The sequence below is a fragment of the Chanodichthys erythropterus genome, chromosome 22, assembly GCF_024489055.1.
Source record: "Chanodichthys erythropterus isolate Z2021 chromosome 22, ASM2448905v1, whole genome shotgun sequence".
Classification (NCBI taxonomy): domain Eukaryota; kingdom Metazoa; phylum Chordata; class Actinopteri; order Cypriniformes; family Xenocyprididae; genus Chanodichthys; species Chanodichthys erythropterus.
In genome coordinates, this window is record NC_090242.1 from 13,501,425 (window position 1) to 13,527,932 (window position 26,508).

Genomic DNA, 26,508 nt, shown 5'->3' on the forward strand with positions numbered 1-26,508 from the left:
AGAAATGCTCCGTGGATGTTCCCCCGGACTACGCCCCCTTCAGTGACGTTTTCTGCCTGCAATGCGCCTCCAAGCTTCCTCCACACCGGCCATGGGACTGTGCCATCGATCTGCTACCGGGTGAACCAGTGCCCAGGGGACGCATTTACCCCCTGTCAATACCGGAGGAGAAGGCCATGGAGGAATACATCAAAGAGGCCCTCAACCAAGGTTACATCTGCCCGTCTACTTCCCCTGCTGCTTCAAGCTTCTTTTTTGTGGCGAAGAAGGACGGAGGATTGAGGCCCTGCATTGATTACCGTGCCCTCAACAAGATCACTGTTAAATTCCGCTACCCGCTTCCCCTCGTCCCAGCGGCCCTGGAACATCTCCGTGGTGCCACTGTGTTCACTAAGCTGGACCTCCGCAGCGCGTACAACTTCATCCGGATACGCGAGGGGGACGAGTGGAAGACCGCCTTTGTCACGCCCACCGGACACTACGAGTATCTCATCATGCTGTATGGCCTGGTCAACGCCCCCTCCATATTCCAGGACTTCATACACGAGGTGCTCCGGGAGTTTCTCCACAAGTTCGTTCTGGTGTATATTAATGACATCCTCATCTACTCCCGGAGCTTGGCTGAACATCGCCACCACGTTGCGGAGGTCCTCCAACGCTTACGGCAATTCCACCTATTCCTCAAAGCTGAAAAGTGCTCCTTTCACCAGCCCTCTGTCCAATTCCTGGGGTACATAATAGATCACAGTGGCATCCGGATGGACGAGGGGAAGGTCTCCGCCATTCAGTCCTGGCCCACTCCATCTTCAATCAAAGAACTCCAACGCTTCCTAGGTTTCTCCAACTTCTACCGCCGTTTTATCAAGAACTACAGCACCATCGTCAGTCCCCTAACCAACTTACTCCGTAACCAGCCCAAGCCTCTGTCCTGGTCCCAACAAGCCACCAACGCCTTCGAGACCCTTAAAAGAGCCTTCACCACCGCTCCCCTCCTTGTCCACCCTAATCCAGATCTCCCATTCGTCGTGGAAGTGGACGCCTCCACCACCGGAGTGGGAGTGGTCCTAACACAGCAGCAGGGGACACCAAGTAGACTCCATCCATGCGCCTTCTTCTCCCGCAAGCTCAACCCGGCGGAGGTCAATTACGACATTGGTGACCGCGAACTCCTGGCTGTCAAGCTTGCCCTTGAGGAGTGGAGGCATTGGTTGGAGGGGGCTGCTCACCCATTCCAAGTTCTCACTGATCGTAAAAACCTTGAATATCTGAAGGCTGCCAAAAGACTCAACCCTCGCCAAGCTCGCTGGGCCATGTTCTCCTCAAGATTCAATTTCTCTATCTCCTACCGCCCTGGTTCAAAAAATACCAAAGCTGACGCCCTGTCTCGCCTCCATTCCCCTGAGGAAAAGCCTGAAGTTCCTGAGACAATCCTGCCGGAGTCCATCTTAGTGAACCCCATCCAGTGGTCCGAAGAAACCATTCCCTCCTCCAATGCCTCCACACGCACTCCGCCGGGTTGCCCCCAAGGCTTGCAATACGTCACACGGTCACGTCGCACTCCACTTCTGCACAATACCCACTCTTCACTTGGCACTGGTCACCCGGGGGTCAATGAGACCCTCTCGTTGCTCAAACAACGCTTCTGGTGGCCCAACATGGCCAACGATGTCAGAAGGTACGTGCAGGGAGTGCGCCATCTCCAAGAGCCCACGCCATCTTCCCACCGGCAAGCTCCTACCACTGCCCGTTCCTGAGAGACCCTGGTCACACCTGGGAGTGGACTTCGTCACATCTCCCTGAGTCTGACAGTAACACATGCATCCTGGTGGTGGTAGACCGCTTCTCAAAGTCCTGCCGCCTGATACCCCTGGAGGGTCTACCTACCGCTATGGCAACTGCTGAGTTAATGTTTAACCATGTTTTTCGTCATTATGGAATACCTGAAGATATAGTCTCCGACAGAGGACCCCAATTCGTCTCCCACGTCTGGAAAGCCTTCTTCTCCCTCCTGGGTGTGACCGCCAGCCTGTCATTTGGATACCATCCTCAGTCGAACGGGCAGACGGAACGCAAGATAGGCCGCTTTCTGCGTACCTTCTGTCATGGCCACCAGAACTCCTGGAACCAGTACCTGGGTGGGGCTGAGTACGCACAGAGCTCCCTCCGCCAAGCCACAACTGGACTGACACCCTTCCAGTGCGTACTCGGCTACCAACCCCCACTGTTCCCCTGGGATGGGGAACCTTCCAACGTCCCCGCAGTCGACTACTGGTTCCGGGAGAGCGAGAGGGTTTGGGACTCAGCTCATCACCAACTGCAGAGAGCCCTGCACAGACGCAAGACGACAGCCGACCTTCGGCGCTCCGAAGCTCCAGTATACCAACCGGGGAAGAAGGTCTTGCTGTCCACCAGGGACATCAGGATGCGTCTGCCCTGCAAGAAGCTGAGTCCCCGCTTCATTGGTCCATTCACCATCATCCGGCAGATCAAATCCGTCACCTACCGTCTCCAACTCCCAGCACAGTACAGTAGGATCCACCCGACATTGCATGTATAACTGCTTAAACCTCACCGCCCTTCTGTTGTTCCCTACACAGAACCTGACGTGGCAGCCGCCGAGCCCCCCCTTCCACTCATCCTGGAGGACGGCACAGCTTACGTGGTTCACAAAATCCTGGATTCCCGGCGCCGTGGTGGTCAGCTTGAATACCTCGTCGACTGGGAAGGATATGGCCCCGAAGAACGCTCATGGGTTCCCAAGAATGATATCCTTGATCCTATCCTGTTACAGACCTTCCACGCCAATCACCCAGACAGACCTGCCCCACGCCCTAGAGGAAGACCACCACGACGTCGGGGTCCGCGGCCCTCAGTAGCGGGCCGTGGGAGGGGGGGTACTGTCACAGACACGTCAGGTTCCACCTCACTCCCTTACCCACGCACTCAATCACCAGCATACTAATCACCGCCACCTGTGACTCATCAGCACCACAATCAACACCACTATAAAGCCACCACACTCACACACACTCACTGTCCGGTCTCGTTTGCACTACGACATATGTATGCTTACCTTAAGGACTCCCAACGCCATATCTACCTGCTCCAGTCGTCTCCTCCAGTTCCCTCGTCTCCTGTTCTCCGTGTGTACGTACCTGCTTGTGTGTGTGTGAGTGTCTCCGCCAGCTCCTTCCATCATCTGCATCTGCAAGACAAAATCAGGACAGTATTATATTCTCTTCATCTCTCACCATCCCATTATCTGCTTACCATCACCCTGTGCTCTGCTTTAACGTGAATAAACTTACCTGGATTGTTTATATCTCTGCCTCCGTGTCTCTGTTGTAACACAATGTTGCTTCTTATTAAAATAAGAAATTGAATAAAAAATATAGTGTATCACCTGAAGAGTGAATATCCAGTCTCCCTGGATGTGTATAAATCTATGTGCTGTGTTTTGTAGACTGACTTCACAGCTCTTACAAGAATATATGTGCATGACTTCATCTGCTACAAATCACATAAAACATCTGATATGCAAAAGGTATAATTTATAATCAAAAAGGCAGATAGTCTCAGTAAATATTTCAACTGGGAATGCAGTTTACTTCTATATAGAAAACTTTATTTGAATGCTTGTGATACTCTATTTGAATTCATTTGAATAATATGAAATGTGAATTAATTCAAGAATGATTTGCTTAAGTAAAATCAGTTCATATCAAATAACATTTAAATTAATAAATTATGTCTTAGGACACTTTCTGTCTAATATTATTTAGCGGAATTGTGGTTTAATTCCTCCAAACTTCACTGATTTGACTTTGAAAATGTACACAACATTTATCAACTGACAGCAGCAGGATTATTGTTTTACATTACATTTTATTTTTAAGCATTTGGCAGATTTTTTTTAAGCAAAGAGACTATAGGACATTCAAGGCATACATTTTTCTAGTATAGGAAAAAATATCTCTCGAACAATTTTTTGTGCAGTCCCAAATAATTTTCATTTATGTAACACTAGACAGCACAGGTGCCTCTTATTCAACACCTAAAATGCAAATTCTTAGACTGAGCATTTAAAAATCAGAGAGGGAATAAATCATTTAGACATTTGAGTTGACAGGAAGTCAAGTTTATTCATCTCTGTGGTAACCATCAATCAGTAAATCAATTTGTGAATAAAGGTGAACAGGATGCACAAAACCAGCCATCACATAACAAGTACAACTGATTAACCAAAGTGGATGAATAACCTGTATGACCATAATGGTAAAGAATCCTATGATTGTATATGGGACATATATGATAGCCATGCTTGCAGTAGTTATTAGAATTAGATAAAACGCTCTTCTCTTCATGTGGTTTTCCTCTACTCTCTCCTTCTCTCTCCTGGTCCTGACTGCTTCAGAGCTCTGAGAACAGCCACAAGACAAAATAACTGGATGGAGAAGAAGAGCAGGAACTGCAGAGAGAAGAACCACAAACAGGAATGCCTGGTTTCTTCACCTAATGTATACAAGCAGACCAAACACGAGCCAAGACAAATTACCTCTATATCTGAGAGGTTTGAACTTCGTAAAGGTTACAGGATGAACCACTGCCAAGTAACGCTCAACACAGATCAGACAGTGAAACAGAGGACGACCAGAGATGGTAAGCCCTAAAAAAAAAAGGTTTTAATGTTGAGAGACTGAAAATCCAATATGATACATGTAGAAAATAATTAAAACAGATACCAATCTCACAAACAGACAGATTGAGGTTGAAGAAAGCTGATACGACTCCACTTCCTGTTCCTGTGATGATGAGCCATATAACATAGGAGTGTGTAGGAAGACCAAACAGGAAACTGATGCTGTACACACAGATTTCCAGACTGTCCAGAAGTCCAATGGACTGAGTTGTGGAGTTTGTAGATGCTTCAGGTGTGGAAAAGTTCACTGTAGAGTCATTCATCTTCTCCGAGTTTGCGCTTTAAGTTCAACATCTCACAAATTAACCTGTATGAAAGTTAAGCAAGGTTTTACTACAGTAAAAGTGTAGTAGCCTTGTTTTTTGGCAGATTGATTACCATTTGTATAACCACAGTTTTACCACAAATTTCATGTTCAAACAACATGGTTAGTGTAGCAAAACACTAAACATTAAACACTAAACACAAAACACTTTTTTGGTTACATTTGTAGTAAAACCATGGTTAATTTTCCTAAGGAATACTTAGGGGGAATATTGTAAATTGGGGGGGGGGGATATTCTAAGAGTGAAAATAAACTGTGAACGAGTGTTTAATAATATTATTGGGTAGGGTTAGAGGAAGGTGTAGGGAGGGTTTTTATTCTCCCAATAAGGCTGCATCCATTTAATAATGTTAATAAATATAATCATTTACACTCTATGATATTATTGCATCCTGTTAATGTATAATATTGAGGTGAAAATAATATTTGCCAATATAAAGTATAGATAGCATCCAATTATGGTAACACTTTATAATAACTGCACACTATGAAGCATTAGTTAAACATTAGTAAAAAGTCCATTTATCATTTATAAAACATGAATAGACATTAATAAGCTCATCTAAAGTGAGGACTATTTATGCCTCGTAAAGCTTTTATAAAGAAGATTTAATTGATACAGAACATAGAAATATTTATTTCAACAACAAAAAAAAAATGAAACTTTATGATGGGTAACTTGATATAAAATTAAAAGGTTACATTTTTTCTTACAGTGCTGCAGTTACATTGAAATGTTAAATGTTTTATAACTACCTGATTAATCATGAATTATAGTAGGAATATGTGGTAATAAAGCATGTATTAACACTGAGTAACTATATGCCTAAAAAATAAGATGTATAAATCTATGTTTAAATAGTTTAAACATTTACTTAGACTTTCTAAATGATCTTATGAACCACTGGCAACTCCTAAATAACTGGTTTGTAAATAATCTAATACATAATTTAGAAATGATAAAATGATCATTAATAAAGTATGAAAAAATACAATTATCATTATAGATATGCTTATAAATCAAGAATAAAGCATTTCTAGATGTATTTATAAACTGCTTATTAATGTCTATTAATGCTTTATAAATTATGAATTGCCTATTTAGTAATGCTTAACTAATGCTTCATAGTGTGTAGTTATTATAAAGTGTTACCCTAATTACTATTTACTCAAATTTCAAAGAACTGATACTTTTACATGGTGTAAATAGAATCGCTATTTTCACCTAGTGTACATAGCATATCGCTAAGAAAATGCTATTATTTTCACTTAGTGTAAATAGCATCTATTGCTATTAAAATTATTATAAAAATAGCTCCTTGTTGCTTATTGAGAGTAAAAACAAGAAACTGAATCAAAAAGAGAAGTTTTGTCACCTGAAGAATGAATGTCCAGTCTTTCTGGGTGTGTATAAATCTCTGTGCTGTGTTTTGTAGACTGACTTCACAGCTGTTACAAGAACATATGTGCTTGATTTCATCTGTTACACGTCACATAAAACTTGGGATACCTTATTTAATTTAATCTAAAAAAAAAAAAAATGTGAAATGTGAATTTTGCCCTCTTTGGGGTATGATGTACTAAAATTAAGCAAACATTAAGAGAAATACTACTTTTAATTTAAAACAATACAATTCAATTTAATGAATATGGCTATGGCAACCCTGAATATGGAAAAGATGACACCAAGTTATTGTTGGAGTGTTTTATTTTAATAAACAATTAGCAGCCACTTTAAACAACCATATTTAATAAACATGCTGAGAATACATTTTTATCTGTGTATAAATAAATAGGACAATGAAGGTTTTCATGCTCTGATTACTTGTTGACATGAGCATCTGATCTGATCAGAACACAAAACTATTTGAAATCAGCAGCTCAAATGTCATTGGCTGTCTGCAAGCCTTTATTAGTTCACTGAGAAATAAAGTTGTTTTATAAAGGTACCTGATTGATAGGATAAGTACTAGGGAAAAAGGTAGGCTAATCCCTGGATTTGAGATGTTGAATCTTACAGATTCAGATTTTTAAGGCATCTGTACATCACAAGCAAAGAAACTAGATCTTAGCACTATATGTAGGCTACACAGTAAATTTCCCAGTGTTAAATTAACACTGCTCATGGTTTATATGAGTCCACACTCAGAGTGTTATAAGTAAAGGCCCATTGCACAATGAGTCCAAAATGTTCACATGCGTTTTTTCGTATTCGTAATCCTAAAAATTTGTCACGCACAGAGACCTTGCACACTAAGTCCGATGCATATTAATGAATCCATTGCGAAAAAAAATTCGCAAAACAATACAAAATAAAGTCTTCAAGCAGTGAGCACTAGATGTCCTCTTTCTTCTTAAAAAGAGAGAAAGAAAGAGGAAATATTGGGTCCATCCAATCCTGAGATTGCATAGAGAGAAATGAGAGTGCACCTCATCAAGGAGCTGCGTGATTACCCCGAGCGTTTCAAAGTTTACTTCAGGATGTCAGTGGCTCAGTTGGCACAATCTGACTTTATATTCTGTCTCTTTGTATTCCGCATGTTGTTTGTCATTCAGTGCTGCTGCTTTGTGCTGTAGATGACATGGATCAACTTGTCAGATGGCATACTGGATTTTTGCGTTTGCGTACGGTGGCTCTGAATTGTCAAAATGTCTCTCAAAATGCGTGGCATGGGTGCAAAAAATGCAGAAAATCGAACCAGATCTGAATATTTTTATGATGGACGAAAGTTTCGGAGGCAGTGTGTAAATGTGATTGACATAACGTGAGATTGAATTTATTTCTTTAACGTGCAGAAGTTTCACATGTGAATTTCGGACTCAGTGTGCAAAGGCCTTCTCACTGAAGCAGTGTTGAAGTTGATTAGGTAATTAAGTGATTAATTAAGTGATGATTGAGCATTAGTGATGAACACCCGATGATAACAAGCAGAATCTGAAGAAAAGAGAAACACAAGAACTAAAACTGACTTCAGCCACAGCATTAGATGAAATCAACTGGAGATAAAAGATATTTAATCTCTCAAGATTTGTTTAAATAACTCCACAAACAGCATTACCAGCTTCACTTATTACTAACTAGTTTGACTTTATTTCTCACACATCCACAGAATTTACTGTTAGCACTGTTAGCAATGACGTTTATGCACAGTTTTGACTCATCTGTTTTCTCCTTATTAATTATTGTCATGCATTAAAATTGTTTATTGCACAGCTAGCTATGGATTATCCCTTACATATCTGGGTAAAGCAGCACAGATGGGAATAAAAATGAAGACCCGTTCATCACACAAAGCCATTTTATTATGTCAAGAAAACTTTCAGTACAGACTATAAAGCATTTAACTTTACGGTTTAGTAGAGTAACTACGGCAGCAGGCTGACATGTTTACATACTTAACCATGTTTCAAGACTGAGATAAATGATGATAATTATTTTTGCCGCTTTAGAAGCTTATGTAAATGTGTGGTGCAGAGAGAACACCAAAGGAAGATCTACACTGTTACCTAGCCACACATAGGCTACCTTGACACAATCGTTAGCGCTGCACTTTCTGACACACCAGACTGATTTTAAAGTCCCCATGAAATCAAAATTTAGGTTTTTGGACTTTTAGTATGAAAATGTCAGTTTTAAGATTATCAAAGCTAGTATGCTCCAAAACAATGACAAAATTCGCATTCAGAAGATATTAGCGTTCAAAACTTACAGTCTCTGACTTCCGCCAGTATGATGATGTCACTCTGCACTTCAGCTTCTCATCAGATTTCCTGTCCAATCAAATGCTCTCTAGAATGTGTCAGGCCCTCTACACTATAAATACACACTGAAGCTGAATCTGAAATCTGTCACTTGTTCACACAGTTACTATTTTCTATTGTGAATGGCACATAGTGCACTATATAGGGAACAATCACCTGCCTGTAACTTTAGTAATCCCGAACACCTTGATTAGCTTCAGGTGTGTTTAATTAGGGTTGGAGCTAAACTCTGCAGGACAATAGCCCTCCAGGATCAGCATTCCCCATCCCTGATATGGGGATAGGGAATGATTCAGACAGTGAAAAATTTGCTTTTCAATGGGGTGAACATAGCCTGCTCTGGTCCAGAGACATGATAGCACAGACCGAATCTTATGCATGAGTCAGCGCAGACCACAAAACATATCAGACCCATTTGTGTTCTGCACAGAATGTTGTATTTTAAAGCGACATGGAGGAGAAAGGGTTAGACAAACTCGGCATTAGAAACAGCACTGACGAGTAGAAGAGATAACAATGCAGTGCACCAACAGAAATTACAAACTTTTCAAACTACACATTCTCAGCATGATTATGTTCACTGTTTTGCTTTAGTAACATTTTCATGTTAAATTAAAAGGAGGAATCTATTAGATTGTGGCTGTCATAAGCTGTGAAATGCTGCTTTGTCGAGCTCAATGGCTCTGGACGAACTGTGATATAAACAAAATGCTATTGGCCATTTTAAAAAAGGGGGAGGGGCTGCTCAATGTCATGCCCTGTCTTCCTGTTTCAGTGGAAATTAAAGGGTTAGTTTACACAAAAATGAAAATTCTGTTGTTTTTTACTTACCCTCATGCCGTTCCACACCTGTAAGACCTTCATTAATCTTCAGAACACAAATTAAGATATTTAGTTGAAATCCGATAGCTCCGTGAGGCCTCCATAGGGAGCAATGGACACTTCCTCTCTCAAGATCCATAAAGGTACTAAAACATATTTAAATCAGTTCATGTGAGTACATTGGTTCAATATTAATATTATAAAGTGACGAGAATATTTTTGGAGCGCCAAAAAAAAAAAAAAAATATATATATATATTGTGTGATGGAATTTCAAAACACTGCTTCAGGAAGCACTGGAGCACAAATGAATGAGTGTGTTGAATCTGCTGTTCGGAGCACCAAAGTCACGTGATTTCAGCCGTTGGCAGTTTGACACGCGATCTGAATCATGATTCATTTATTTATTTATTTTATTATTCATTTATGCTCCGATGCTTCATGAAGCAGTGTTTTGAAATCTTCATGAAGCAGTGTTTTGAAATCATGAGGGTGAGTAATAAATGACAGAATTTAGATTTTTGGGTGAACTAACCCTTTAAGTCAACGCACTGACCTGTTTCAAGGTACTTCAGTGGGCATTTAAAATGTAACAAAACAAAATGAAACAAAGTAATTCAAAACTGTCCCATCAAATATTAAACAGTATCAAAAAGTAAAAGTTAATAAAATATCATAAGGTTTTATGGAGAACAGAAGCAAAAGCGTTTTATATTCCGATGCAGATAAAGAACAGGCTGTACGAAACCAGCCAGCACAAAACAAATCACAGAAGGAAACCAAACTTCCTGAGTATTGAGATTTGCCAGATAGCTAAATAATGCTGAAATAGTAATCGGCACATATATAATAAGCATGTTCACTGTTGTTATTAAAATGAGATAAAACGCTCTTCTCTTCGTGTGGTTTTCTTCCCCTCTCTCTCCTGGTCCTGACTGCTTAAGAGCTCTGAGAACAGCCACAAGACAAAACAACTGGATGGGGAGGAAGAGGAGGAACTGCATCGAGATTAACCATATATGTGCATTGATTGAAACAAAAAACAACATGGAGCACAAACAGGAACTGTGGCAAGGGGGGCGTGGTTTAGCGGAATCTGCAACGGGAGAGAGAGGGAGGAGACGCGTGGTGTCTGAGTGGATTAGACGCAAATGATAAACACCTGTTTCTTGTTTCAGTAATTGGCATGGAGAGAGTATTTAAAGCCAGGAGAAACAGGAGCCTGCGAGAGAGAGAAGGACTTCTGGCTGTTTCCCCACTCCTGGATAACTGCTGTGTTGGAGTGAACGTTGGAACTACTTTGATTATTTTTGTGCCTGTCTGCACACTGTTGTGTTATTATTGTTTTGTTGAAAATAAAACAGCCAGTAGTCACCTGCTGACCCTGTCCTCTTCCCTCCTTATTTACGAACTTTGTTACACTGGTGCCGAAACCCGGAAGGGAAGATGGATGCCGCCGCCATGCCAGAGTCCTCCGCTGCGCCATTTGCGGAAATAATTACATCCCTCACGGTCATGCAACATGATCAACACCAGGCCCTGCTGGACTTAAGACAAGATCAGGAGAGGCGGTTCTAGGCCGTCCTCCAAGCCCAGCAGGAAGACCGCAAGAGGTTCCGGAGCTGGATGGACCGGGAGGCTCGCCCGGGAGCCTCGGACCAACGTGCTGTGCCCGCCCACCTCCCACTCAACAAAATGGGGCCTGAGGACGACCCGGAGACATTCATCGATTTATTTGAAACATCAGCGGAGATCTGTGGCTGGCCTCGGGAACAGTGGCCGATGCGCCTGGTCCCGTTGCTCTCTGGGGAGTCCCAGGTAGCGGCACAGCAGTTTCCGGTGCGGAGCCTCCTGGACTTCGACGACCTCAAGAGGGCCATCATCCAGCAGGTCGGCCGGAGTCCGGAACAGCATCTCCAGCGCTACCGCTCCCTGGAGCTAGGCGAGTCCGGCCGACCCTTCGTGATGGCCCAACAGCTCCGGGACTCCTGCCGCAAATGGTTGCTGGCCGGCGGAAGTGACGTGGAGGAGATCATCGATCGAGTGGTGCTGGAGCAGTTTACCACTGGGCTTCCGAGGAGAACGGCCGAGTGGGTCCAGTGCCACCGCCCCACGTCGCTGGAGTCGGCTATCCAACTCGCTGAGGATCAAATGGTGGCGTGCCCCGGGGTCGGCGAACCCTTGTCATCCCTCTCCCTCTCTTCCCTCTCCTTCTCTCTCTCGCCCTGTCCCTTTACCCAGGTCTCGTCCACCCAGCCCTCTTCGAGTCCCGCCCCGCCCCCATGGCCATATTCCTTATGCAGCCCCCAGAGTCGACTGGCACCAGCCAGGTTGGACGCTGCTCCTGTGTCTCCGCTCTCTCCACGCCAACCATCTAATCCACTCTCTGCCACTGGAGCGGCGGGGAGGTCTGGGCCGGCCTGTTGGCGTTGCGGGGACCCGGGCCATTTCGTGGACAGGTGTCCTGTAATGGAGGTTGGAACAATGGTCCGGGTCCCGGATGCCCCGCAAGCTGCCCCCGGTCAAGCTGGGTGGTACCAAATACCTGTGAGTATCAAGGGGGGTACCTATCAGGCATTGGTGGATTCAGGATGTAACCAAACCTCGATCCATCAAAATCTGATACAACCCGGGGCATTGGATAATAGCCGCGTGGTTAAGGTGCGGTGTGTGCACAGGGATGTAGTAGAGTATCCTATTGTGCCAGTCATTATTCAAATCAGGGGTCAAAAGCATAGTGTTGAGGTTGCAGTTAACCCGCACGTCCAGCATCCGTTAATTTTAGGAATGAATTGGCCAGCGTTTACAGAATTATTAGGGGCTTTATGTACGGATGCTTCTTGGGGGAAAAATGCACCGGAGGGGAGCGTGTGTGTGCAGGCGGGAGAGACTGAATCGGGACCTCTGAGTACTGCCTCAGGGGAACAGAGCGAAATCGAGAGACTTATTCTCTCGGAGCGCGATGACTTTCCCCTGGAGCAGTCTCAGGACGAGATGCTGAAACGCGCATCAATACCATCGACGGTCAGCCTCTCCATCCTGGACAACCGCTTACCTATCCATATTTTGCAATTATAAAAAATAGGTTGTATCGAGTACAACCCATACAACCCAGTTGTTAGTTCCTAGGAGCCGCAGGGAAAGGCTTTTTCAAGCGGCTCATTCTAATCCGATGGTTGGTCATTTAGGACAGGAAACGACACTAAATCGCCTCATGACCCGATTTTTTTGGCCGGGCATTCACGAGAATGTGCGCAGGTGGTGCGCAGCTTGTCATGAATGTCAGTTGGTAAACCCACCGGCCACCCCAAAAGCGCCGTTGCACCCCCTCCCATTAATGCAGGTCCCCTTCGAGAGAATTGGCATGGACCTCATCGGGCCATTAGAGCGATCAGCAAGAGGACATCGTTTTGCATTGGTCATTGTGGATTATGCAACACGATATCCAGAAGCAGTGGCTCTCCACAACATTTCCGCTAAGAGTGTTGCTGACGCACTGTTTTCTTTAATCTCCTGAGTGGGGATTCCTAAGGAAATCCTTACTGATCAGGGCATGGCGTTTATGTCACGGACGTTACGCGAACTTTATGAATTATTGGGCATTAAATCGGTTCGGACCAGCGTCTTTCACCCACAAATGGACGGGCTGGTCGAACGTTTTAATCGCACGCTTAAAACAATGATTCATAAATTCGTTCAGGAAGACGCCAAAAATTGGGACAAGTGGTTGGAACCCCTGTTGTTCGCTGTGCGAGAGGTCCCGCAAGCCTTCACGGGGGTTTTCCCCCTTCAAGCTTCTCTATGGTCGTCAGCCCAGAGGGGTGTTAGACGTCATAAGAGAGGCTTCGGAGGATGGACCTTCTCAATCTAAAAACGAAATTCAGTATGTGCTGGACCTGAGAACAAAACTCCACGCTTTGGGGCGGCTATCTATTGAGAATTTGTAACAGGCCCAGGACAAACAGAGCCGGCTATATAACAGGGGGACCAATTTGCGTAAATTTGCACCAGGAGATAAAGTGCTTGTATTACTCCCAACGTCAAGTTCAAAATGACTTGCAAAGTGGCAAGGACCGTTTGAAGTCACACGGCAAGTTGGTGAGCTCGATTATGAGGTAATACGCTCAGATAGGAGAGGAGCACGTCAAATTTATCACCTCAATCTCCTGAAAAAGTGGAATGAGGGAGAATCAGTGATGCTGGCTACGGTGATTAGCGGAGAGGATGATCTCGGGCCGGAGGCGAATATAAAAAATCAATCTCTCGTACTGGCCCCAGGGGGAGATCACCTCTCGCCCTCCCAGCTCATTGATTTAACCAAATTACAGGCAGAGTTTGCTGACGTGTTTTCTCCCTTACCTGGTCGTACAAACCTCATTCAGCACCATATCGAGACAGAGCCGGGCGTGGTGGTTCGCAGCCGGCCGTATCGCTTGCCTGAACACAAGAAAAAAGTAGTTCAGGAGGAATTAGGTGCGATGCTTGAAATGGGAGTAAATGCCCAAGGTGAATGCTGTGTCGAAATTCAACGCATATGGATGGACGCGTGGATCACTCGTTGGTATCTAGCTTTACAGCCTTTTAAATTCGGTCCACAGGCCGGGTGTTCAGATGGCTGTGGCCGGACGGCTCCCCGGCCTGAGTCGGGTGGTGGGGGTATGTGGCAAGGGGGGCGTGGTTTAGCGGAATCTGCAACGGGAGAGGGAAGAAACGCGCAGTGTCTGAGTGGATTAGACGCAAATGATAAACACCTGTTTCTTGTTTCAGTAATTGGCGTTGTAGGGAAAACACCCTAGGAAGTAAAATTAGCTCAAATGAAATATTTAGGGAATTATAAAGAGTTGTTTAGATTACGACCGAGCAACTGATTCGTCCAGCGTTCATTTGCTCGAGCCGTAATAAGCTCTTGTAACGGATATAAATATCCAACAATCGTGAAAACACTGATTAGAGCACGGTAACTTGATCACAGTTTAAGACATTAAATCATAAAGCACATAATACAAGACACTTTCCTTTTAAAATCTACAAGAGATTTTATTTATTCTAACACAAACTAATCTAACACAAAGGCACGCACATACACACACACACACACATTCATACGCGTTGCAGTAAGAAGGAAATGAGAGAGAAAGAGTTTTGAAAGAGAGAGAGAGAGACAGAGAGAGAGAGAGTGATCTGATTAACCGAATTCCTATCAATGCATAAGGACCAGAACGAACCATGAATCATTCATTTATGCACCAGTTCAGTTTTGGTCTGGAGGTACTTGCTTGCGTTGACTTAAAGGTGAGTTTCCCTCGTCGTGCAGAGAGGGGTTTCCCAAGTCGATGATTGGTCCAGATCAGGTCCGTGTGGAACAATGAAGGAAGTCTCTTTGTCGCTGGAGTTGAAGCGGCAAAAGTCGTTGGTTGAACTTTGCGGCGAAACGTAGGACACAAGACTTTCAGCGGTAAAGGAAAATTAAGTAAAGAAAAGAAAAGTGAGTGAAGGTTGGATGGCTTGAATGAGCGGCTGGTCTGTTCTTCTTGTTACTCCATTGTTCTTGGTACTCTGGTCATGGTTTCTCTTACCAGAACTAACCAACTCCAGTTCGTTTACTAACCAACTTCTCTCCATTCACTATCTTGCAATATGATCATTTAAACTTAGTTGTTTGTCACACCTCTGAGGAGTCTTGGCCAATCAGACATTGTCCTGTTTCAAGAGGGCCTTCCTCTGCCCCCAATAAAACATAAGTGTCACATCCCGGTCTGTCTCTGCTTTAGCAGATTGCCATTTTAACATAATTGCTGTTAAATGGGATACAATACATTTTAAACAGATTTCATTCAAGTCAGGATATAGGAAAGGGGGAAAGAATCAAATTAAGTCCAAATAAGGCATACTTTCAGTCATTCAGTCAAGAGTTAACACATTTACATGAATTGTGAGTGTTTCTAAAGCCTAACTGTTTACAGGTAGTACTTGTGGACACATAATGCAAAATGCATGTAGTTAAAAGATGTTTGATAAGTCCGTTAAAATTGTTGGAACAATTTTGAAGCAGATTTATTTGTTCAACAGTCTCTTTGGCTCTCCTGTGAAGTAAGGAAACAAAAGGGTCTGGATTGTCTCTCTGTCTTCTTGGGTGACCCTTTGGTATGTCGCTTCTGCTATCAGGAAGCATGTGTCGTAAAAGTAATCAGCCTGGCTTTATCTGCAGACGGTTCGGAGCCGGAACCTCAATTCTGAGTTAGAATTATGTTTTGAAAGAATCATCTAAATGATTCATTTGTCTGGTTCGTCCACAGTTCTTACAGCGTGGAGAGAGTATTTAACGCCAGGAGAAACAGGAGCCTGCGAGAGAGAGAAGGACTACTGGCTGTTTCCCCACTACTGGATATCTGCTGTGTTGGAGTGAACGTTGGAACTACTTTGATTATTTTTGTGCCTGTCTGCACACTGTTGTGTTATTATTGTTTTGTTGAAAATAAAACAGCCAGTAGTCACCCGCTGACCCTGTCCTCTTCCCTCCTTATTTACGAACTTTGTTACAGGAACCAAAAGTGATTATCCAGACCACGGTACAGCAAATCAATCTATATCTGAGAGGTTTGTACTTCAGAAAGGTTACAGGATGAACCACTGCCAGGTAACGCTCAACACACATCAGACACTGAAACAGAGGACGACCAGTGACAGAGAGTCCTGTTAAAAACATTAACAGTGTAAAGACACTTGAAAACCAGTTTGAAAGTACAGAGAGCAAACAGTTCAAAGAGTTTCCAATCTCGCAAATGGAGAGATTGAGGATAAAGAACTCTGATGCAACTCTGCTTCCTGTTCCTGTGATGATGAGCCATATAACATGGGAGTGTGTAGGAACACCAACCAGGAAATTGATGATGTACACACAAATTTACAGATTTAGTCCAAAGGATTGAGTTGTGGAGTTTATAGATGCTTTGGGTGCGGTGAAGTTCACTGAGTTAATCATCTCTGGGTTTGTGTTTAGCACCTCATAAAAAATAATTTTGTGATCTACACAAAAGAGAGCTGTAATTGAACCAGATATGTAAAAAAATAAATAAAAAAATAATAATTAAATGATGAAAAATAGATGGCTTAGCAATGTAATTTTTGCAGGCTACATTCATCTGCAAAATCTAATTTTCTATAATATTTCTCTAGAATTAATTTAAACTGTTAGTTCTCTTCACTGAAACAAATATCAGACCCATTTTACTCAGTAGCTAAAACGTTAACTCCTTCCTAAATCTTTATACATGATCAGATAAGCAAGAGTGCCACTGTGTTTATTAAGGGTATAAACAAGAAGAATCAAAGAGAGGAGTTTATCACCTGAAGAGTGAATGTCCAGTCTCTCTGGTTGTGTATATATCTCTGTGCTGTGTTTTGTAGACTGACTTCACAGTTGTTACAAGAATATATGTGCATGACTTCATCTGATACACGTCACATAAAATATTAGATTTGCAAATATTTAAAGTAGAAAAAACAAAATACAAAATATATATTTACATATACTTTTCATATAAAATACAATGGTGTGTGAATGATCAGTTTTCCCAAACAACCTTTATACATCTGACCTGCACATGTGCACTTGTACATGTAACGAATCATCACACTGGCTGGGATCCATTTGCATGCTTTTATTAAATAAACTCGTAGTCGTACAGGCAGGGTCAGACAGGTATATAAGGAATAGGCAGAGACGTAGTCAAGTAACAGGCAGGGCTGGCAGAAAACACTCACAGAACCGAGATAACAGGCAGAGATCAGAGGCTGGCAGCAAAGGGTCGATAATGGGTAGCAACAGGATCAGCAACAGGCAGTCAGACAGGTGGATAATGCTTAGTAATGTTCACCACGGCAAAACAAGACTTTGCGATAAGCTGAAGTGTATGGCAGTCTTTTATAGTCCTGGCAATGAGCATCAGCTGTAGGGGGATTAGTCCAAGGCACAGGCTTATGGGAAAGGGCTAAGGAGTTTGGGATTAAACAAGAGGCTTTGTAGAAGTGATCGATGACTGTCAGGATGGTGGTGTATCCGTCTGAGATGGATAGATCCGTGATGAAATCTATGGTGATGTGGGACCATGGCAGGAACCTCGCCCTCGGCGTTGGCTTGTTCCAGTTCTGATATGATGTCCCACTGAATGGGTGCAACAATGAGAGAGGTAGGTAAGACAGCTTCAGGGCTTGCAGGATTAGTCTCACCTTCAAACTGACGGGACAGGGAATCAGCTTTGCCATTCTTTGACCCAGGAAGATAGGTTACGGTGAAATGGAATCTTGAGAAGAACAGGGACCACCGAAGGTTGAGTCTTTTTGCGGTATGGAGGTATTCAAGATTCTTGTGATCAGTCAGAACAGTGAACGGGTGTTGAGCTCCCTCCAGCCAATAGAGCCACTCCTCAAACGCCGCCTTCATAGCCAGCAGCTCCCTGTCTCCAATGTCATAGTTTCGTTCAGCAGTCGAGAGTTTCCTGGAATGATAAGCACATGGATACAGTTTAGACGGGTTACCGTGACATTGTGATAGGACTGCTCCAGCACCCGTACTAGAAGCGTCGACCTTGACCGTAATTGGAAGAGAGGGGTCAGGATGGTGCAGGATGGGAGCAGTAGTGAAGCGTTCTTTTAGTTGTTGGAAGGCGTTTATGGCTGCAGGAGACCACTTAAGACAGGACTGACCCTTCTTGACCATGGTGGTGAGCGGGCAAGCTATGGTGCTGAAGTTGCGAATGAACCGCCTGTAGAAATTAGCGAAGCCAAGGAAACGCTGTAACTCTTTGATGGTGTTGGGTTGCGGCCAGTTGAGGATGGTTGACACTTTCTTTTCGTCCATGGCCACACCGTCTCAGCTGATGATGTAACCAAGGAGAGATAAACAGTTTTGTGAAATTCACACTTTTCGGCTTTGGCATAGAGTTGGAATTGAACCAGTTGTTTCAAGACTTGTCTGACCTGCTGTACATGATCCTCCATGGTCTCAGAATATATTAGGATGTCCTCGATATAGATGATGACGAATCGGTTGAGCATGTCTCTGAATACATTGTTGATGAAGGCTTGGAACACTGACGGACTGTTGACAAGGTCGAAGGGCATAACGAGATATTCATAGTGCCCAGTAGCTGTAGAGAATGCGGTTTTCCACTCATCTCCCTCTTTGATGCGGATTAGATTGTAAGCGCTACGTAGATTGAGCTTGGAGAAGTATCGGGCAGTGCGTAGCTGTTCCAAAGCCACAGGAACCAGAGAAAGCGGGTAACGGAACTTGACAGTTATTTCGTTCAGACCTCAGTAATCTATACAGGGACGGAGACCCCCATCCTTCATGCCCACAAAGAAGAAGCCCGTGGAAGCTGGTGAGGTTGAAGGACGGATGAAACCCTTTGCTAATCCTCCTCTATGCATTTCTTCATTGCCTCTAACTCTGGTTGTGAAAGAGGAAAGATGCAACCCTTGGGAGGTGTGGTAACTGGAATCAGATCAATCGCACAGTCGTAAGGGCGATGAGGTGTCAATTGTGAAGCACGTACCTTACTGAAGGCTCGAGAGAGGTCACAATATTCCTCAGGAAGTGACAGCTCAGGAATGGATTCAACGGGTTCACTGGGTTCATCTGTCTGGATGGTTCTTATACACAGAGGAAGTGAGTTTGACAGACACTTGGATAAACAGTTTGCATTCCAGTGAATAATTTGACCCTCTCTCCAGCATTCGTGTGGGTTGTGGTTGCGGAGCCATAGTAACCCCAGGATGATAAATGATGTGGATGTGGGCAGCACATGGAATTGAATGTTTTCGGTTTGAAATAAGCCTGTTTGCATAGTGATGGTTTGAGTGATGGTGTCAACGCGTCCCGTACCCAGGGGCCGGCCGTCTATCGCTTCCACTGTGATAGAAGAAGAGAATTTAATTAATTAAATCTGGTGTTGATCTGCAAAGTTGTGGGACATGAAGTTCCCCTCAGCCCCGGAATCCAGAAGGGCGCTGGTTTCAAGACATTTGTCGTTGAATAGTAAGGTTATGGGTACAGAGACACATGTATCTGCAGTGTAATAAGGGTTAACAGAACTCACTGAGCGAGGGTTCTCAGGACGGGTACGTACGGGGCAGTTATTCCTCACATGCCCGGGGTTACCACAGTACAGACACAAGTGATGCGTCAGACGACGGCTTCTCTCTTCTTCAGATAGGTGATAAGCGTTCACTTGCATGGGTTCAGAAGTTTCAGGATCGACAGGTGACTTAGTACGTACATTAAGTCTCTGCGCTGCTTTACGAGAGCGAATGAGGTTGTCAACTTGAATGGCGAGCTCGATAAATTGATCCAGACTCTTATCATCATCACGGCAGGCCAGTTCTGTCTGTAACTCATGAGTTAGACCTCTTCTGAAGCATGTCTTTAAAGTGTCACTCACCCAGTTAGTTTGAGCTGCGAGGGTGCGAAAGGCGAGAGCATACTCAGCCGCAGTTTGACGTCCCTGGGTCAATTCCATCAAGCAGTCATCGGCTCCTTTTCTGTCACTAGGGTGATCGAACACCTCTTTAAATCTCTGAAGGAAATAGTCATAACTGGGAAAAGCAGATCCGTCATCATTCCATACTGCCATTATCCAATCCAAAGCCCTCCCCGTAAACAATGAACAAACCAGGCCGATCTTACCGGCGTCTGTGAGATACATGGCGGGTTGTTGGTTTATGAAGAGTGAACATTGAAGAATAAAGCCCTTGCATTTAGTAGGGTCACCATCAAACTTCTCTGGCAGCGAGAGGCGGGGATTCATCGGTGGTGGCGTGCCTGCCACGTGGGTAATGGTGGCCGCGGCAGGTGGAGCAGACGCCGCGGGCACAGAGAGTTGAATACCTTGAAGTGTTTTTACCAGTTCTTCAGAGAGATTGGTTAGTCAATTGAGCTGGTGTTGGTGGGTAGCGAGCTGGCTGGCTTGGGCAGATATGGAAGCACACAGGTGAGTTAAAGCAGCTGGATCTTGGGCTGGCGAAGTCTTCTGTAACGAATCATCACACTGGCTGGGATCCAATTGCACGCTTTTATTAAATAAACTCGTAGTCGTACAGGCAGGGTCAGACAGGAGCAGACAGGTATATAAGGAATATATAGGCAGAGACGTAGTCAAGTAACAGGCAGTAAGTCAGGGCTGGCAGAAAACACTCACAGAACTGAGATAACAGGCAGAGAAAGGGTCGATAACGGGTAGCAACAGGATCAGCAACAGGCAGTCAGACAGGTAGATAATGCTCAGTAATGTTCACCACAGCAAAACCAGACTTCGCAATAAACTGAAGTGTATGGCAATCTTTTATAGTCCTGGTAATGAGCATCAGCTGTAGGGTGATTAGTCCAAGGCACGGGCTTATGCAGTGTGACAGGGAGCAGAGTGTCAGTATTCGGGAGAGGGCTCCCTCCGATGGTCCGAGGAGGAAGCTACGGAGTTCGTCTCCGTGACAGCACTCTCTGTGCAACAAATATTTAAAAATAATGAGATGGAAAATTGAGGCATGGTAGTTGATTAAGTGATTTATTGGAAAAACAAACTAGCAAAATAGCAAAAACAAAATAGCAAATACTCATTATTCATAGGACAATGAAGGTTTTAATGCACTGTGACTGTCTAAACTGCCTTTAACGAGTTTGTTTGCCCATATAATCTTTAGGGTATTAGGTTAGCTAATTTGGCTTGCTGTCCACTGAGGAGGGGCTCGATGAAGCATCTTCAACTCGAGCTCTGATACACCCCCCAAAAAGTGCAGAATAAATTTGGGACAGCAAGTTGGATTTAGCATGGTTGAAAATGCTTAAGGATTTAATGTATATGGGATACCCAGATGCTTAATGCTTGTTACCCCCCCAAAAGGAGCAAAAGATTAAAGCGACATGAAGAATAGAGTTGAGGTGTCGAGTGGCACTAGTGTTTCCTATGCCGGAACACAAGGAGGTTGTGATTAATTGGCCTGGAGTCATGAATGAATACTGCTGCGGCAGTGATATTTAATGAGGCTCCTGAGGGAGCTGGGCTGGAACGCGTCGCCCTACTATGTCCACCATGTGGAGCTATGAGCAGGCTTCTGCTGCGGCAATGTTATTTAAGGAACTCTGTCGGGAGCTTGCGTTTATTGCTGCTGTGTGAGTTTGACTAGGATGCATCTCGCCGCTGCACTGCTGCGGCAGTGACTTCTAAAATTACTCCTGTGGGAGTGTTTTTTGGGACTGGAGGTTTGAGTACGTGGTTGGAGAACGTCCCGCCGCAACGTCTGCAACATGGGGGCCCATGAATTCAGAAGTACATGGGCCCCCAGCTGCCAACAGAGGGGAAGGAGGTCCTCGTCCCTAAAGGGAAAACGGGCCACTGATATCCAGAGCGAACCTGCCTGCCGCAGAAAAAGGGAGCCTACGGTATATAGATAAAATGCAGAGCTACCGTCCTTCCAAGGTGGTTTGGATCACATAAGGACATGAGGGCCCGCTGCAATCCTTATGGGACATACGATCCTTGGTACCTCCAGTCCGCTTGTTCAGATAGGAGGGCCCACACTGCGATCCGAACGGGAGAGCCTCCATGGTTAAGAACATGAAGAATCACACTGCGATTCAGAAAGGGAGAGCCACCACGGCGCCTGAACGGAAGCTCACACTGCGATTCGACCGGGAGAGCTCCCGCTGCGTTTCGAAGGAGAGAGCCCCCGATAAAATAAACGGGAAGCTCACTCTGCAAGTCGAACGGGAGAGCCCACACTGCAAGTCGAACGGGAGAGCCTGCACAGTATCTGGACGGGGGAGCCCACACAGCAATTCGAATGGGAAAGCCCACTCCAGGAGTGGTAGCTAACACACATCCGAAAAGGGAGAGCTCTCACTGCATCCAGATGAATATGAGCCCTGCGGGGCTTGGTAAGCAGGGAGATGCAAAAATAGTAGGGAGAAGCGGTCCAGACTCAGAAAGATGCTAGTGTTTGTGATGTAGAACTGATCGAACATATGTTGTTTTAAAGGCGGGGCATCGACCAATCATTTTAATTTGGTGTTCGGATAGGCCCCTCTGGGCTGCTGTGATGGCTGCACCTTTGCAGAAAGATAAGAAAAATGGATGGTTATAAGGTTGTCTGGTGTTTGGCTGAGGGGGATTGGTTTTGTAAACCTTTGATGAGGAGGGATATCTGGGGACTTGAAGAGTCGGGGCACTGTTGGTCATGGATGAACTTGGAGAGCAATGTATGCCACTGAGGTATATTTTGGAAGTTTTTTGAAGGAACTCCAAGCTGTCCAGTAGGTTTGGAGTGTTCTGAGAGAAACGGCTTGCAGTATGGTATTTGTGGATGTGGTATGAAGAGGTCTTGAGGGAATGGACCAGACGAATGAGAGTTCTGAATCAGGAGGAATTGAAGTTGATTGGAGTCTGCTTCCAGAGCCAATGTTCTAAATTTGAAAAAGAAGATAAAACATCTGTGATTTTATTTTGGTGAACTGGGATATGTTCATCTATGATGATGAACTGGTAACAGGCGGATATTCTAAGGGGCAATTAACATTTCGGAACCCCATAGATTGGCTGTTACTACTATGGGATACAGGTTTATGAAAATGATTGCTTGGTCTATGTTGTGGTGGTGGAGAATTCATCTAATTTGGTTACTCCAATTGGGCTTATGCGGAATAAGGTGGAGAATCAAAATGGGCCCATCATGAATCTGGAATCTAGTTCTTTTTGATGAGGCCTTCCACTATATCGGGTCCAGCTGTTGCAGATTATAAGTTATTGCAGATCAAGCTGGAGTCAGGTATACTTTCCAGACTGCGGCTGAAATGTTCTATCAGGCCTTAAAAAGAACTGGTTGGAAATTGTCTGGATGGTGTCCATTTCACTAACTAACTGGGTAATAATGATTGAAGAAGAGAGAGGCTGCTCACTTAGCTGCAAAGCTTGAGGTAGATATAAAAATGACTGCTCCAAAGGAAGATCATCAAATGTCTGCACCTGATGGAATTAGGGAACAGTTATGGGTTGAGAATGTTGGTTGTTCCATGGTGACTGCGTTGGGAGGAGCTGGAAGAGGGACTGCTGTTGCCAGAGAATGGGCTGGCAAGCGGCTCAGACCTGAAGAAGTCTTTGGTGTTGGAAAAAGATGGATGCTGGGAGGAGGGCTTCATTACTGACTGGTGTCCAAGATGGCTGAAGTGAGAGAAAGGGGTTGGTGGGCAAAAAGAGTGTTGAGATAATTTGCGGAGACAACCTCACGCTAGGATCTGTGCCAAGAAGAATGTTAGAAGAAATTGGGGAACAGAAGGGAGGGGAGGAATGAGGTAAGTTGTAAACGGATAGAGGGTGAGGGACGACTAGCGGAGGCAGCCTCACGCTAGCATCCGCTTCCTGGGTGAGCGAGAAGTAACCATCTGCGAGGGCATCCTGGCGCATGGGTTTATCATGAAGAAGATTGAAAAAGAACTGAAAAAGCAGAAGGAATTAGTGATGTTACATATGAAACTGAAGCTTCAAATCTCATATCGAATACACAGCTCAATTATAATGAATGCATATGTTTTCAGAGGAGCGGTGGTAAATGAAAGACGTCTCAACTATCTTTCCAGTCACATGAATGCCGTACGTTTCAGAATGTTGAATCCAGACCACTACTCTACAGGTTTACGGAATTTAAAGTCCATTTACTAATATATATATATATATATATATATATATATATATATATATATAACATTACATTACATTACATGATCGTACATTCTGCCATAAAGACGGTATAAAACCCTATCATAATTAGAGCATGATTTACTTGCATCAAACTCTGTTAGTGTTATTATTGTTATATTTAATTTTATTACAACACATTAGTATCGAAATTATATTATCAGAAATCTACACGTTTAACATTGCCAGGCTTTTATTTGCTTAATGGAATGACTGATCTGTACATCTATATTCTTTGGCTGCACTGGCTGGTTTATGGCTGCTGTAAATGTATTTATTTATTTTTAAAAGCTTCAAGATTCAAGAGGCTTCATTTCATAATCCATAGAAGGAAGTAAAGTGCGGGAGACAGGAGTAAGTTTGGATCTTGCCTGAGGAGTGGAGCTGCATATGGGAAGAGCTGGAAAAGCGGGACTGTTTTTGCGGCCGCTGTTGTTGATCGGGCGGAAATACGGCGGATGAGGAAGTGCGTGCGGCGGCAACGGACTGTGGATTAGCGTGCTGTAAATGTTTATGTTCAGGACATCAGGTCGGAAGAGAAACTTCTGAGTCTTGCTTTTATGATGCTGAAGTGTTTGTTGGCATGCTGGAACTGTTGTTAGAACTAAAGAAGATCGTAGAGTTTAGCTTTTGATTATCTGCGGGAGAAATTAATTCCAGAGCTGGAGAGGACTTGACGTAGGCTGTTGGCGGACCATTTGAAATGGGTAGAATCAGTGTATTAGCGGCGGTAGAATGAAGAGATGAAGTGCGAAATGTGACTGTTCGTGTCTCGGGGAAAGTTCGTCGTCTGAAGGGGGATGGTGGAATTTCCGTGGTGTTGGACCGTGTGTCTCATACGTTCTGCTGAAACAGCTGAGACTGAAGAGAGGTAAGCAGCTGCTTATATACTCTGGCTGTTGATTGGAAGATTAGATGGGCTCGCTCCTCCCTAAATTACGTTTAGGAACTTCACTAAGTTCAAATATCACAGAACTTCTGCTAAGCATTTTTTAGAAGTCAAAGTGTACAGATTGTTGTGAAGTTGAGTTTGAATGGTATCAGGTTGATATACAGTAAGTACATTTGAGGACACCCTAAGTAAATTAATAGCATTAGCTGGTTTTATGAAGAAAAGAGTCAGGAGAGTTTTCCAGTCCGGTGCAGATAAAGAACAGGCTGAACAAAACCAGCCAGCACATAACTGTCACAGACACGTCAGGTTCCACCTCACTCCCTTACCCACGCACTCAATCACCAGCTTACTAATCACCGCCACCTGAAGATCATCAACACCATCATCACCACCAGCACTTAAGCTCCACACTCACACACACTCACTGTCCAGACTCGTTTGCACTACAGCCATTTGTATGCTTACCTCAAGGACTCCATACGCTATACTTACCTGTCTCCGTCGTCTCCGTCGTCTCCGTCGTCTCCGTCGTCTCCGTCGTCTCCAACGTTCCTCGTGTACCTACCTGCCTGTGTGTGTGAGTGTCCCAGTCATCCGTCTCCAGCATCTCTTCCCATCACCATCTGCAACACAACAAAAGGACAGTATTACTTCTCATTCTTCTCCAAGACCATCATACTCACCATTCACTTACCTGTTGCTCTGCTGATCACCTCAATAAAACATCTATACTGCTTTTATCTCTGCCTCCGGTGTCTCTGTTGTAACAGAAGACCGGACCATAACAGCAACACATCAGCATGAGCCTCACCGATCCATTCCAGGAGCTAGTGGACGCTTTGCGCCGAGCATTCACCCCACAAACACCGTCACTGTCACCGTCACCATCCACCGCTGCTGCTTCCGAATCGACCGTCTCCGCTCCTTCTTCTGTGTTTACCGCCAGTCCCATGGCCAAACCAGTGCCCTACTCAGGATCGGCGGAGGATTGCAGTGTATTCCTCCTTCAATGTGAGTTGGTCCTGGAGATGCAGCCGCATCTCTACCCCACCGACGCGGCTAAAATCGCGTTCATAATCTCCCAACTGCAAGGTAAGGCCATTCAATGGGCGGATTCCCTCTGGACTCAAAAAGGCTCAGTTGTAAAATCTTACTCTGCATTCGTCTCTCACTTCCGGGAGGTCTTCGGAAAGCCATTGGCTGATTCTTCAACTGGTGAGAAACTGTATAATCTGAAACCGTTAACGATTATGCCTTGCAGT

General features: G+C 44.3%; 1 pseudogene; it reads right to left on the reverse strand.

Moving 5' to 3' along the window:
- Window positions 1–10,290: 10,290 nt before the first annotated feature.
- On the reverse strand, window positions 10,291–16,589 carry LOC137012234 (chemokine XC receptor 1-like; annotated as a pseudogene).
- Between the last annotated feature and the right edge of the window lie 9,919 nt (window positions 16,590–26,508).